Below are 16,457 nucleotides of genomic sequence, written 5' to 3'. Positions count from 1 at the left end.
AGAATCCCAGAGAGCTCATTTCAGACCTACAGCTGAAGTTTCCCAGCTGTATCCTCAACAAATCTGTTGCCCTCGGATACACTTGAAAACACATGCCAAACACTGAATTCATATTGAATGGCCAGTCTGGTCAGCGCCCACACATGAATGGGAAATGAGCCAGCCTTTGAAAGCTTATGCGTGCATAGACAGTGGAGATTATCACACACAGACTCGATAGGGATGGGATCACTCCCCCATCCTTATCCCATCATTAACCCATCTGTGGCTGTAATAGTGGGAAAGGCTTTCAAATCATAGCGCAGATCCTGCCATTAACCCGTCATTAAAGGGGCATTGCAATAACATGAACTTCCATTATTGCAAAATACCAGCCAATGTCACTTTAATGACAGGTTAATGGTGGGATCTGCACAATGTCATCTGAAAGTCTTTTGCGCAATCATGGTCTATCATGCTTTTCAGATGGGTTAATAACAGGATCTGTGCAACGTCATCTAAAAGTCCTTCCCACGATCACGCAGGACAAGGATGGGATAACCACCATGTGATAATCTCCAGTGCTGAGAAAATGGTAAAGAGGAGGGAATTTCCTTCCATCCACTTATCTTGCCAGACTCTTCAAAAAGATAGACAGAGATAGACAGACAGACAGACAGACAGAGTGACTATTAATTTTCGATAGCTCCTCCACTCAGTTACCGGTAGTACTTGAGCTGATATAGAAATACACATAAGAGAAGGCTATGAATACATCATACTGAAACATACAAACATAATCAGAGGCTGACCAGAAAGAAATGGCATTACAATCAAATCAACACAGTGCCAATAGAACTCAATAATGATAACAACCACTAAACGTTTATTATTATCATTACCACTAGTGATCTATCATTATCATTAGCTGTCTCTAAAGGAGGAGATAATCTAACCTAACCTGGCAGGAGGAGTGTACCAGATCATAGACTGGACATTAAAAGATTAGAGTGTGAAGACTGCTTTTTTGAAAGTTAATTCCATAAAACTCCATTGGCTTTAGTTCAAAGAAGACGTGTTCAAGAATGGAGCCATTAATAAGAGCTAGACACTTATTTCTCTTTGAGAAACCTAACATTTGAGACAAAGTTCCCTCTACTCTTCATCTGCCCTCTTCTGTACATACAGTATTTGTGTGTTTTTCCCTGATACCGCCACTATACAGATTGAATGTATGGAGGCTCAGAGAGACAGACAATCAAATGATGACACAGAACTTTTTTTAAAAAGCACTATGAGTGCATTCCTGAACCAGGCAGTTTGCACCCCTAGACCTCCATGAGCTGCACTTTGAAAACAAAACAAAAAACCAGAAGTGACCATTTGGACAGTCCCTCCAAAATTTCCACAAAGGGCCAAAACAACATTAGGATAAAAGGGGCCTGTCAGCTGGGATGAATGAGGGCAACCAGATGTCATAACTGCAAAGGAGGGCAAAGCATTGCAAAATGCAGGACATTCAAGAAAAATGTAGGGCGTTATGAACTAAAAGCTGAAAATGTTAATATGAATGTAAATTCATGCTTCTTAATCATGTTCAATATGGAAGACATTTTGAAATACTTCCTAAACAGAAGATTAAAATGTAGGACATTTCCTGGGAAAGAAGGATGTCCGGTCATCCTGGATGGGTGAGAATTTTTGATAAGAATTTGCCAAAATTGACAAATTTCTTCATATTGAAGACATCAGAAACTTTGACACATGGCAAAAACCCCGAATCAAGTCCAGACTGTTTTAACATCTGCATCTGATTCAGGGCTCCCACACACACATTTAAATAACTCAACATTTGCTGCATGTTTTCGACTGGTTTTCAGTGACAATAGCTGCTGCCGTTTTTCTTGCGACCCCTGCGAGTTGCCCAGTGCCGCTACAGCAGGGACAAGTCGCTCTGAGATCAGAATGATGTATCTAATCTCAATAATGTGACTGGGCACATCATACTGACCTCAACAGTGGTGCCAAGTAACAAATGGGGACCGCATGGGCGGGCAGCTGCCCATTGTCACTGGGAAGAGAGCCAAAACCATAAAAGATAAGGGGCAAAATTGGGATGAATTTTGAGCCAGAATAATCCAAAGGGAGACTAGAGAATTCTGGCAAGTGTAGACAGTGCCTAAAAAATCCAAATCTGAATCCCAGTGCATTCAAGAATATCCACAAATCTTCAGGTGAAAGAGTATTTTTTTAAAAAAACACCTGTCAATTGCTATGAAGTATTTTGGCACAGCATGAAATCAAATCTTTCTTCCATGTAACCCAATTGCTTTTGAGCTACAAATTGCTGCCTTGTGAGACAAACTATTCCTGCCATCACCTGAAAAACCACAACTGTGTACAAGCTACAACAAGAGACAGCACCTCAAGCATGTGATATCCCTGCATTTAGAGAGGCCACTATTAAAAAAAAAAACCCCAAAGTTACAATTATGCTGCAAAGACAGTAAAATTATTCTTTTGTTACAACCATAGTGAGATGTAGATGCATCTTCATTATTGTAGTTACATCTTAATTACTGCAGGAAATGAATCAACTAGTTATTGGTGACTAGTTACTTCAAAGCTTTGTTATGATGGTAGAAGCATGCTGATGACTGAAATGTACACTTTTGCTTTCACAGCTAGGAAAATGAGCTTTCATGTAGTCATCAAACCTTTTATAAGAGGTAGCCTTTTGTCTTTGCCACAAGAAATTGCCAACTTGTGGCAATGACAAAAGCTATGAAGCAAAGTGGTTTTGAAACCTTCAAGAGGATTCCTTAACTCTTTGATTCTAGCTATGAATTTATTTATTCACTATCTCTCCCTTCCTATAAGAAACAAACAGGTTTTCTTTATGACCATGGACTTTCATCTCTCAACCCATCTCAAAGGGCCATTGGTAAGATAACGGCAGGCCCAAAGTCTGTTAGTGAGCTTCATGATAAAAATACTTTGAGCTTGAACCTCTCCAGCCCTAGTCAGACATTCTAACCACTGTATCAGACCAGCTTCAGGAAACTCATCCTGAGCTGAGGAACCAAACTTTTGTGTCAACTTTGGAAGAACAACTGAGAACAGAAATGTTAACAGCCAGGGGGAAAGCTGAAGGCATTTATATAACCCAGAGCACTCTGGGTTGATACATGCCTGGTGCATCTACATGCGATTGTTGTTCATATATATTTTATAGGGGTAGTTTAATTGCATTTTGCTGATCCAAGGCAGTTGAATTACTAACTAATGGCAAAAGAGGAAAGGCTGAGAGACAGGAGAAAAACACTGGACACCAGCTCAGATTGTATTTTTAGCCGATAACCACTGGTTGGATCACACATCTCAATTATTCTGCTATAAAAACTAGGTCAACCAGTGTAATGCATATCTATGCCCAGCACAGGCAAAGGGGAGTAAAGGTAAGGTAGTCCCTTAACATGAATGTCTAGTTGTAACTTAGTGTAGGGGGTGGTGTTCATCTCTGTTACTAAGCTAAAGAGCCAGCGTTGTCCGAGGACTGTTCTGGTGGTCATGAGGCCAGCGTGACTGCAACCGAAGTGGTATGCAGCACTCGGGCCTTGAACTGCCAACCTTCCAATCCTCTGATTATCAGAATTGGCATCTTAACCACTAAACCACTGCATCCACAGCATAGGTAAAAGGTATATACTAGTTGATCTCTGGGCAACCAACAGTCAGTTAGAAAGGACTTCTTGATCCCAATTGCTTAGCAATAACAGTAAAATGATCCATCTAATGAAGTTCACTGTAGCCCACAAAATCTTGCTGTTAAGAGAGATGGCAGCATAAAAGCCTTGATCACCCATAATATATATTTAAACAAGAGTCAAGCAAATACACTCAATAAATAAAACTTGAAAAATGTACAAGCTAGTAAAATGTGGGCTAAACAATTCCACTGTTAGGTGTATTAGGGTTGACTGGCCAAACCCAAAGGGGGCTCAGCAAAGAATCCTCTTCATCTTGGAGAGCAATGACCAGTGGGGTGCCACAGGGTTCTGTTCTGGGCCGAGTGCTATTCAACATCTTCATCACCATCTTTATCAATGACGTGGATGAAAGAATAGAGAGCATACTTATCAAATTTGCAAATGACACCAAATTAGGAGGAGTAGCTAATATTCTAGAGGAGAGGATCAACATTCAAAATGACCTGAACAGATTAGAAAATAAGAAAATTAATTTCAACGTAGAGAAATGTTAGTTATTGCACTTAGGCAGAAAAAATGAAATGCATAGATATAGGATGGGGAACACCTGGCTGAATGAAACTACGTGTGAAAGGGATGTGGGAGTCCTAGGGGACCACAAGTTCAACATGAGCCAATAATGTGATGCAGCATCTAAATAATCCAATGCGATTCTAGGGTGCATCAACAGATGTACAGTTAGTGTCTAGATCAAGGAAAGGAATAGTGCCGTTCTATTCTGCCTTGGTCAGGCCTCACCTGGAATACTGTGTCCACTTCTGGGCACCACAGTTCAGAAGGGATGTTGACAAGCTGGAGCATGTCCAGAGGAGGGTGGCTGAAATTGGTGAAGGGTCTGGAAGCCCTGCCCTGTGAGCAGAGGCTTAGGGACCTGGGTATGTTTAGCCTAGACAAGAGAAGATGAAGAAGTGACATGATAGCCCTGTTTAAATATTTGAAGGGGTGTCATATTGAAACTGGAGCAAGCTTGTTTTCTGCTGCTCCAAAGAACAGAACCCAGAACAATTGATGCAAACTACAGGAAAAGAGATTCCACCTCAACATTAGGAAGAACTTCCTGATAGTAAGAATCCACCTAACAGTGTTTGACAGTGGGACACACTTCCCTGGAGAGTGGTGGAGTCTTCTTCTTTGGAAGTTTTAAAACAGAGGCCAGATGGCCATCTGTCGGGGTTATTTTCACTGTGTCTCCCTGCATGGCAGGGGGGGGTTGGACTGGATGGCCCTTGAGGTCTCTTCCAATGTTATGATTCTATGATTCTATAAGAAAACAGAAAGAATTAAAGAAGAAAACTTATACTCCCCCTCAGAAGCAGAAGATCAAATTTCTTTAAACAAGTTTCTGTACTTAGTTCAAACAGGATTTAGTTCAAAGAATAGCAATATGGCAGTTGATAAAACGGTGCAGAGGAGAAGGTAAAAAACTGGCGAGCCAACTTAATGAAGACATGGGAAAATGTCCTGAACACAAGCCAGCAAGAACCTGAAGAATTAGGTGGTTGGTGTGTAAGAGCTGTTGGACAGAGAGTCCAGTCCAAGTCAGTCATGGATTATCTGAGAAAGATGAAGGGAGAAGCTTATGGGTGGTGGTCAGCAAGCCAAGACAAGTTAACAAGTCAGCAATTCAGATATAAAAGTCATCAAGGAATAAACAAAGTTGTCAAAGTGTAGCCTGTCCAAAGTCAAAGAAACACAATTATAGAATCACAGAGTTGGAAGAGACCACAAGGCCATCCAGTCCACCCCCCTTTTGCCATGCAGGAAATCTAAATCAAAGCATCCCCGACAGATGGCCATCCAGCCTCTGTTTAAAAACCTCTAAGGAGATTCCACTACATTCCATTGTCAAACAGCCTTTCAGAAAGAGTTCAATCACTCACCCAGACAAAGCAGATGACAACAATGAAGACATGGAGAAGGTGCTGGGAGATTTATGGCAAGATTTCTCAACAACACCTGGGGCCTAATTAATTAGCATCTTAGATTTAATCGATATGGGCGTGCCACTTCTCTCTTTGCCATTCAACAAAGAATGTGGAGAGAGTGTCATCTTTAACTTCTTCGGCCACTGCCATCTCCTGCTGGGGTTCCCCCACTGTCCCAGTTCCCATATCTCAGAGACAAATCCAATATCAAGAGCTGCAGCTTCCTGGTAATCTGCCTCTTTCTCTTCCTCCTCATCCGAGTCATCCAGGGGGTGATTTATGACAAAAAGAACAGACTTAAGAGCAGTTGTAAATGTAGCCTTGTATGTGTGCCTTCAAATTCCCTGCAGATTTACAGCAACCCCATGAATTTCATAGGGTTTTTAGGCAAGCGATACTAAGACGTGGTTTTGCTAGTTCCTCCCTCTGGAAGCAAATACCCCAGAGGAGAAGATCAAAATTCAAAATGACCTGCATAGATTTGAAAGCTGGGCCAAATCTAACAAAATGAATTTCAACAGGGAGAAATGTATGGTACTACGCTTAGGCAGAAAAAAAGAATTGCACAGATATAGAATAGGGGATATCTGGCTTGACAACAATCCATGTGAAAGGGATCTAGGAGTCCTAGTGGAACACAAGTCAAACACAAGTCAAAGTATGATGTGGCAGCTAAAAAAGCCAATGCGATTCTAGGCTGCATCAATAGAAGTATCTAGCTCAAAGGAAATAATAGTACCGCTCTGTTCTGCTATGGTCAGATCTCAAATGGAATACTACATCCAGTTCTGGGCATCACAACTGTAAAGGGATGTTGACAAGCTGGAGGGTGTCTACAGCAGGGTGACTAAAATGGTGAAGGGTCTGGAAACCAAGCCCTATGAGGAGTGGCCTAGAGATCTAGGTGTGTTTGTTAAGGGCAAAACAGACCAGCAACTTTGAGTGGCCTCTGGCTGCTCCAGCTCTTATCAGCCCCGAATTGGCCAGGGACTGTGGCAACCAGATGGCCCACTCTTAAAGCAGCCCATTGCTGTGGTCCCAAACAAGCCACCAGCAAGGAGCGACTTTTTGCCACTCCTTTTGTTGGTGGCCTCACACCATCTTAAGCAGCCTTGGAGCCGCTTCTGGCCATGTCGAAGGCCTGTGTCGTCTGTACACCACACACCCACAGCAGCCAGAAGCCGCACTGTTCGGCCCGGTTGTTTCGGACTCTAATATTTGAAAGGATATAATACTGAAGATGGAGCAAGTTTGTTTTGTGCAGCTCAAGAGAACAAGACCTGGAGAAATGGATTCAAACTACAAGAAAAGAGATTACACCTCAACATTAGGAGGAACGTCCTGACAATAAGAGTTATTGGAGGTTTTTAAACAGAGGCTGGATGGCCATCTACTGTGGGTGATTTGTTGTGTCTTGCTGCATGGCAGGGGGTTGGGCTGGATGGCCCTTGAGGTCTCATCTAACTCTGTGATTCTATGAAATATAGCCTATAGCATCTGATATTTATTGGTGGTCTCCCATCCAATACTAACCAGGGCTGATGCTGCTTAGCTTCCCAGATCAGACAGGCTCTGGTGCCTTTAGGGTATTTAGGGCCTCAAATGCAATCTTTGCACCTGAAATACAAAACAAGTATCTGAGAAGTTTTTAAAAACAGCAAGTTAAGCCTTTGCTCTACCTTGGAATGGGGGACTAAATACTAAATAGAGAAAGAATGAATTGGCCTGACAGATAAATTGGAGGAAGACGAGAACTGTGAGTGTAATTTTACCATTCCTTTGAAAATTGTCAAGGAAGAAACAGGCAAAGAAGAATTAATGGGCAAATTGGTGAAATGGATATAAGGCTTATGCCCAGAGTTAGGAATTACAGTGAAAGACATGGAGAGCATTCAGTGGGTTGAGTCCTAAACAAACTCATATGGATCATGACAGAGCTATCATTTTGAGATTTGCTCCTTATACAAAGGAATCTACCAGGCATTATCTAGTATTGGTTATTTACAGTTTGAAGGACACAAAGTGGAAGTATTTCAGAATTTTGCAAATAATACAATACAAACCAAAAGAAAGAACATGTGAAGTATATACTGCAGCTCTTAGAGATCATAGAATTAAATATTTATGGGGATTTCCTTTTAAACTGACCATATGGTTTGAACATAAAAGAATTATAACTACCTTTGAACAATTGCAAGACCTTTACAAAGAATTAAAGATTTTTGTGCCTGGCACCAGTTCATTGAATACACAAGCTAAAGAGGAGTTCCAAGGTACAGTGAGGGAGGAAATCTGAAGGTAAAGAAAAATTGAAGTAAGAAAAACACTACAGATAAGGAAACCCATTAGACAACCCCCCTCCCTATGAACCAAGCACATTGTACTTATTCTGCTGTTCTGTGAAGGTGGGTGGATGATTAGTTCTTGTAGATTACACTCCAGGACCCTATTCCTATCTTGGAAAGAAGTGCAGTAATTGAATATTTGACTCCTGTTTTTGATGTTCAAAAATATTCATTATCAGTTTTAAGGGTGGGATGGTGGAGGCAAGGGAGAAATTCAACCTCAAGAGCTCTTGGCCTCTTCTTGGAGCCCACAGTGGCACAGCTCTGGTCATAGAGCTGGAGGCATTTTGGCCCTAACACCAAATGTTTGGCAATGAGAGTTGGGGAGGATGAGGAGGGAAGGATTGGGAAAAGGAGGGGAGAAGGGCGAATATGGCTAATCAGACAACATTGGTAAGCATATGTAGTTGGAGGAGCCCTGGTGGCACAGTGGTTAAATGCCTGCTCTGCAGCCACTAACTCATAAACCACAAGGTTGTGAGCTCAATACCAGCCAAGGGCTCAGGGTCGACTCAGCCTGGCATCCTTCCATAGGTTGCTAAAATGAGCACCCAGGTTGTTGGGGACAATTAGTTTACATATTGTAAACTGCCTAGGGAGTGCTTAAGCGCACTGATAAGTGGTATAGAAATGTACTTGCTATTGCTATTGCTAGAATGCCTTTAATGGATACAAATACCATTCATTCCCTGCTCATTTTGCTTTTAGCTTATACTTGTTTACATTTCTAATTAAGATAATAAGCTGATGGATAGTTTAAATTCCTTCTTATGTTAATGGAATTGGATCTCCAGCAAAGTGCTACCATATCATTGAAGCTATTAAGTCTCTGAAACCTGACATCATTTTGCTTCAGGAAACACAAGTAGGAAAGGACACGCGGAAACCTCCATTTGGGAAACAATTTAGTGCAGCTTGGAATTCTAAATTTTAGGGAACTGTGATAATAGTTTCTAAAACATGTCAATATGAAGTTCTAGACTGTTTAGCAGACCCAAAGCGTAGGTTTGTTTTTCTTAAACATAAAAGTGGTGATAGAAATTAACTTCTGGTGTTTACTTTTATCCAAATTATGGACATATTATCGGTTCTTGATTAATTTGCAGTTAGGTGGTATAATTTGGGAGGTAAAACATAACTGTATCTTTGATCTAAAATTGAACAGTACAGCTAAAAATAAAAGACAAAATATAGAGTGGGAAAAGATGCAACAATGTCTTAAGAGAATATGCTTAGTAGATATTTGAAGGCAGCTCTGCCCCAAATTTGGAGACTATGGCCCCATACAGACAGGCCAAAATAAAGCTGCTTCGAGTCACTTTGGAGGTATGCTGTTTAAATGATGCATGGGTCCTAAGAGTCTGGAAGTTGTTCCAAAGCTGCGCTCCAGTCCTTAGGACTGGATCATGGCTTTGGTGCGGCTTCTGGACTCTTAGGACGCATGCATCATTTGAACAGCATATCTCCAAAGTGACCCGAAGCAGCTTTATTTTGGCCTGTCTGTATGGGGCCTATGCATTCTACCCAGGTAAATATCACACTTATTCTAGACTATTACTAGCAGAAACCAACTATCATATATATTCAATTATAAGTTGCCCCCATGTATATGTAGAGATGAAATTTTGGGACCAAAATTATGGATTTTGATATCACCTATGGATAAGTCAAAGGTAAAATTTAGAGGTATGTAATGTAACCAAAGTTTGTGTCTAAAGATGAAGCAAAGGAAAGCAATGTCAAAGGATTTGCAAAATTCCATCAGGTATAACAGATAGGGATAATGTTTGCCCTCCTCCAGTCTGCTGGGACTTCTCCTGTTCTCCAGGAAATCTCAAAGATTATTGCCAATGGCTCCAATATTACATTTGCTAGTTCTTTTAATAATCTTGAATGTAGTTCATCTGGTCCTGCAGACTTAAATTCATTTAGATTAACCAGTTATTCCTGTACTATCTCTTTGTTTGAATTCCTCCTTGATTATTTCCCCCTTTTTCCATTTCTTATACATGCCCTATTTAAAACATAGCTCAATTGAAAGTTCCTTAGTCATTCATCTTGGTTTCTTGAGACACCTCCCATTTTTCCTCCTTGTTGGAACAGTTTGAAATTGAAGCTCCTCTACATACTCTATTTTTAATTGTTGTTTTTAATTGTTGCCTGCTTATTTTAACCAATTCTATTTTATATTATTACCTATTGTTTTATATGCATTTTGTAGACTGCACACCATTGGCAGGTTTTATTTTTATTTTTATTGATTTGATCATTTGTATGTACAGCACTGCATACATTTACAGCACTATAGAAATAAGCTATAATAATACTCTGTCACTGACTGGGCATCTTGTCTCAAAATCATCAGGAAAAGTGTATGCCTTTTGCTGGAATGGGTCTTCAAATCAAGCATGTAGACCCAGCATGAATGCTTTTAAATAATTCAAAATTTGTGCTCCTTCATCATATAAGTGCACCAGCTATTCCACTGCTTCCCCCTCAAGCTGCACACTGATGCATCTCACCTTGGAAACCTCCAATGGGAAGGTATGTTCCCATTCAGCCATAAATCCAGCCACCCGGGGTCTAGAAAAATGGGAACCTCCCAGTACTCCCATCAAATGTAACCCCCAACTCTCTATTGCTTCACAGTTGGGGTGGTGTCTGCAGTGCCAGCTGAGATACCTGAGGCTGATGGGCTTCTTCCAGTGGTGGATGCAGGCCTGGAAGTTGGGTCGAAACCACTGTGGGGTTCTGCCCATCAGATGGTACAACTGGGGGGTGGCTGCTGGGCCCTGCATTGCCTGTTGCTAGCACCCAGCTCACCCCCATTGTCCCATACCACACAGCATCTTCCCTTCTTCCTGAAGTCCCCATAGTTTGGCTTCATGAACATCCTCCTCCAAACTCCTCACTAGACTGCCAAAACCTGCATCCCAGTCAGAGAGCCTGTACGTCACTCCTGTGGCTGTAGTTGTGCCCTTTGGCACCATTAGGGTAATTCTCCTACTGAAAAGGTGACCACTGCCAAAATCTCTCCTAGCATCACCACCTTCAACTGGGCCCCATATATTCTGCCAGTCACTACATACACACGCACACACACACACCCTACCCTCAAGTGTAAGCCACTCCTTCCCTGACTGAACACTGGCAGCCAGAAAGTCAATCCACAGCCAGAGGGTGGAACTGTTCAGTGTGCCATCTGGCTACTGCTACACAGCCAGGAAAAAGAGAAAGGTGCTGGATACTCCTTGTGCTACACTTGAAAAAGTTGTTCTGCTGGTGGCAGGTTTTGATGGTCCTTGTGGTCTCTTCCAACTCTATGATTCTGTTGTCTAACTGGGGTGAATGCCACCATAAGTTACCAAAAGAATTTTGGCCAATATATCATAGAATCACAGAGTTGGAAGAGACCGCAAGGGCTACCAGTCTGACTGCATTCTGCCATGCAGGAATACACAATCAAAGCCCTGTCAACAGTTAGCCATCCAATATCTGTTTAAAAACCTCTAGAGAAGGAGATCACTTCACACTGCGAGCCAGCAGATTTCACTGTCGAACTGCTCTTAATGTCAGAGAATGGAATGCTTCCTTTTTATAAGGGTTAATATGGTACTTTACCCTTACTCTTTTGTCAGGAGCAGAGTGCTTCAACATGCCTGCCTTGGTTAAGAGAGATGGATTTGTTTGTCACAGCTTTGCTTGCTCATAATATATTATGCTGCTGCAAAATGATGGGGACTGCTAAGCCATGCAGTAGTGCGTTGTTGCCCACATTCCTTTGTGGTTAACAAGGAGATGGGAGGAGAGTAGAGGTTGTGCCTGGAGATCCAAGGTAAGTCTCATGAGAACAGATGCCATCAGAGCAGAAGGAGAGGTGTGAGAGGGGAAAGAGTGTTTTGGTATAATGACAAATGACAATGTAGCCTGCTTAAAATTTCAATTTGTGTATGCTTTAATTAGGCCTTGCTAATGCATAATTAGCATAATTAACTGCCGGCGTTGCTCTTTATTCCTGACAATACATGTCTGTGGTGAACCACTATAGTTTTTACTAATGAAAGCCTAGATATCTGAACTGAAGTGTTCCAGTACAGAACAAATTGTCATCATTGTCCTGAAATGATGCAAAATTAATTTGCAGGGGGATGACAAGATCCAAAACCCAGGGATCAAGGATGATGACTCAGGCATGGAGTTCCTGGAATGTGGAGTTGGACTGCCATAAAATAGCGAATATTATAGATTTATATATGAGGGTCAATGAGAAAAATCTCAGATAAGAGATTTACCTGGATAAACTCCAATTGGATAAACTACATCTAAAACAAAAAGCAAAATTTGAATGGGCCTGTGACAACTATGGAGCTTTTGAAGCAATTAAAATGACAGATTATCTGCCATATATTACAAGAAATTTGAAGGTGAATTGCTGCAGCCATTAAATATGATGTGTGAGGAGTTATTAGAAAGAGGGCAGAAGCCAGAGAAATGCCTTGGAGAAATACCTATATTACACGACTCATTAAAAAGAGAGAGATTAAACAAAAATTACAGACCCATTTCATTCCTAAACAATGATTACAAGAAATTTACTACTATTTGGCAAGCAGATTGAGAAAACATATTTCTCAGAATAGCCATGAAGATCAGAATGGATTTTTGCCAAAAAAACAATTAAGGAGTAATGTTAGAACTCTTCTTAATATAATTGAATATTTGGAGCATTAGAATGATAAAAAGCTGTTTTGATTTATTTTTTAAGATGCAAAAGAAACATTTGATAATATTTCTTGGAATTACTTATTTCAGGTTTTGGAGAAAATGGATTTTAGTAAAAAATATTATTTGATCAATAAAGACAATATATTCATTTCCAAAGGACTAAATTTTAGTAAATAGTAATGCAACAACATCAGGTGAAATAAAAAAGGGAACTAGACAAGGTTGTCCACTGACGTTTGCTGTTTATTTTCACCTAGGAAACCCTGTACCAGCTGCACCCTAAATGGTTAGTGGCTTAGTTGCTTCCCATTTAGACTAGTTTAATGTGCTCTGTGTAGGGCTGCCCATGAAAAGCGTTCATAACCTTCAGCAAGTGCAAAATGCAGCAGGCAGACTGGTGCCAGGACTGATGTTAGAGACCATGTACGAACAGTCATATAAAAACTGGCTGGCTTCCAAATTGCTTCAAAGATCAATTGAAGGTGCTGGTTTTGACCTACAAAACCCGAAATGTCTTGGGGCCAGGATATCTGAAAGGGTACCTTTTCCCATATGAGCCTGCTTTGAAGTTTGAGATCCTCAAAGGGGGCAGTTGCTTGTGCCAACATCTCATAAAGGTCGGTTGGTATGTAACAGGGCATGACATTCTCTGTGGCAGCACCCTGACTGTGGAACTCCCCACCTTTGGTTGGCCCCATCTCTTTTGAACCGCTTGCAGTAATCAAAACAGCACTGTTCCTTATGACCTCCAGTTTTTGAAATCACTGTTTTAACTGTTCTAAAATTGTATTTTAGGATGCTTTTAGATGGCTTTTAAAAGTTTAGAGGGCATTTTTGGTGTGTTTTTAAAATGTTTTTATTGGTACTATTTTAATTGATTGGGACAAATACCTTAAATAAACAAATGTAAATTAATAGTTAGTCCAATGAGCAATGACCACAGAATGTTAAAGGATTGTTGGCTGGAAGGATAGAAAACCAAAATGGAGGGCAATGGGATAGAATATTCAAACAGCGATAGTTACTGGCTGAACAACACCCTGGAAGAGATACTGTATATTTCTGGAAACCATGAATCCCTATGAGGAATGACTTAGGGAGCTGGGGATGTTTAGCCTGGAGAAGAGAAGGTTAAGGGGTGATATGATAGCCACGTTTAAATACTTGAAGGGATGTCATATTGAGGAGAGAGCAAGCTTGTTTTCTGCTGCTCCAGAGACTAGGATCCAGAACAATGGATGCAAGCTCCAGGAAAAGAGATTTCACCTCAGCATTAAAAGGGCCTTCCTGACAGTCAGGGCTGTTTGACAAAGGAACACACTCCTTCCTTGGAGTGTAGTAGAGTCACTTTCCTTGGAGGTCTTTAAACAGAGGCTGGATGGCCATCTGTAGGGGATGCTTTGACTGAGAGTTCCTGCATGGCAGAATGGGGTTGGACTGGATCAGGGCCCTTGTGGTCTCTTCCAACTCTATGATTCTATATTCAAACTGCTATACTGTAATACAGTTCTCAGTTGCATTTGTATAATATCCAGCATCTTCACTGATCCAATTCACCTGATGAAGAAAGCTTTTCTTCTACGCAAACACAAGCTGTGCTGTCACACTGTGGGTCAACTTCAATTGCTTCAGTAAGATTTCAAGTCCTTCGTATGTCCACAAGCACACAGTAAGACACCCAGGAACCTTTTAACTGGCAATCTCCAGCACAACAGCCACTTATATTCAGACATACAAATGCCTTTCCAATGTTACCAACAGATGAAGTTAACTTGCAGTGAATCTATGGAAACACACAGTTTGCTGCAATGTGTGAAAAAGATTTAAGAACCACATAATTACACAGCTGTGAGAAAGGAAGAGATAGAGACAGAATGTATCTGCACTGCAGAAATAATCCAGTTTGACAATGCTTTAAGTGCTGTGACTCAGTGCTATGGAATTCTAATAATTGTAGTTTGTTGTAGTAGTACAACAGTACCGACAGAGAAATGTCTCATAAAACTACTGTTCCCAGAATTCCATAGCATTGAGCCATGGCACTTAAAACAGTGTCAAACTGGATTATTTCTGCAGTGCGGATGCAGCCAGAGAGACTTTGTTGGAGCCACAGATTCTTTGGAATCTGAAGACCAAAGAAACGACAAAACTGTCCTTTAGCAGCCCTAATTTTAAAAAACAGGTTGAAGATAAACAAAAAGTTTAACAGATGTTCTCCTTGTTTCACTTCAAAGCCCTTTCTTCTTTCTGATTGTTTTTAACATGAAAAAGGTTTAACAAGCCCAAAAAAGCATGAATTTATAATGAACACTCCAGGACAGCAGCTATATATCAGACACTGAGCTTCATAAAGCAGTCTTGGGCAGATTCAGATAGCCACATTAAATAAATTGGATAGGCAGATAATTGAAACAGACATGTACAATTTGCAGCATCACCTTGCTCAGACAAAGATGTATCGATCCCCTGAGAAGCATAGGCAGCACACTATATTAGACATCAAATTCAGCTCAAAGGATAAGAAGAAAGCCTTGTTTCAGAAAAACAGCTGGAGTGCTTAAAATACAGCAAGGGTACAGCCAGAGCTACTGTATGGGAGAATAAGAAGAAAACAGCTGGAGGAATTATAGCATACTTAAAAACAGCAGGAGAAATTACAGATTGAGAAAAATAGGCTAAGAATGCAGAACTGGACACAATGACATCTCTAGATTCAACCTTTGGTTCTGAAGAAAGGATATTCACAGGGCGGGTTGTTCTACCATGTGGCAGAATGCAGACAGCGCAGATAGCAGATGCAGGGTGAGGTAGTAAGGTGTTTGAGGAAACATATTGGACAGCTGCCTAACTTAGCCTGTTGTCCTCAGATATAGAGGAGAACACTGTTCCTTTAGCAGTGTTGAAATAAGTGTCATATACAGTCTGCCCTCCATACCCAGAGATTTATTATCCATGGATTCAACTATTGGTGGCTTGAAAATATTGAAAATTGACGAGTCTCCATTTTCACAGGGGGGTGGGTGGGTCTGGAATGGATCCCCTCTGAAAACGGAGGGCCAACTGTACATATTTTTGAAAATATTCAAAAATACATACAGTGGATCCTTGTTATACGCTGGGGTTTGGTTCCAAGATCCCCCGTGTATAACAAAATCCGTGTATGCTCAAGTCCCATTAAGTATTATGACATAGCAAAATGGTGTCCCTAATAAAAAATGGAACATCAAGGTAAATTTATACTTTTTTGGAACATTTTCAAACCGTGTATGCTTAAATCCATGTATAAAAAATCCGTGTATAAGAAGGGCCGACTGTACAGTTGGCCCTCCATTGTCCTGCTTACCTCTATTGAGGGCAGCACAACAGGGGAATATGCAATTGTCCACAGTCCAGTCCAAGGGTCACACAATACCAGTCAGTCACAGCAGAGGCAAGAGCAAAGTCTAGAGGTCAGATAACTTGAATCCAAGAGCAAGGAATATAGGAACATCAGAGCTGCAAGGAATCTCTGCAGCTGGAGGTCTTTTAAAGGGCCTGTGCTTCTCTCAGCTGAAACCTATTAGCTCTCCTCTTGGCATCTAGCCTGGAAGAATGCCTCAAAGACTCCTTGATCTGCCTGCCTTCTTTCCATAGGTCCTAGCACCTACAGCCTAGAGTCCATAGAGTCTGTTTCTCCCTCTGCAGCTTCCTGAGCCCCAGATCTGCCTTTGTCT

The 16,457-nt window shown here is 41.1% G+C and overlaps 1 protein-coding gene across 9 annotated transcripts in view; it reads right to left on the bottom strand.

Moving 5' to 3' along the window:
• The window catches only part of LOC149301690 (receptor-type tyrosine-protein phosphatase U), a 332,194-nt gene that overhangs the window by 126,716 nt on the left and 189,021 nt on the right, over positions 1–16,457 (bottom strand). The gene's annotated exons all lie outside the window — the stretch shown is intronic.

This window comes from Sceloporus occidentalis, unplaced genomic scaffold (assembly GCF_023333645.1).
Source record: "Sceloporus occidentalis isolate IW3139 unplaced genomic scaffold, rSceOcc1.0.p SCAF_20, whole genome shotgun sequence".
Taxonomy (NCBI): domain Eukaryota; kingdom Metazoa; phylum Chordata; class Lepidosauria; order Squamata; family Phrynosomatidae; genus Sceloporus; species Sceloporus occidentalis.
Note: the sequence above shows the minus strand (reverse complement) of the source record. Positions and strands in the feature narration are given on the sequence as shown.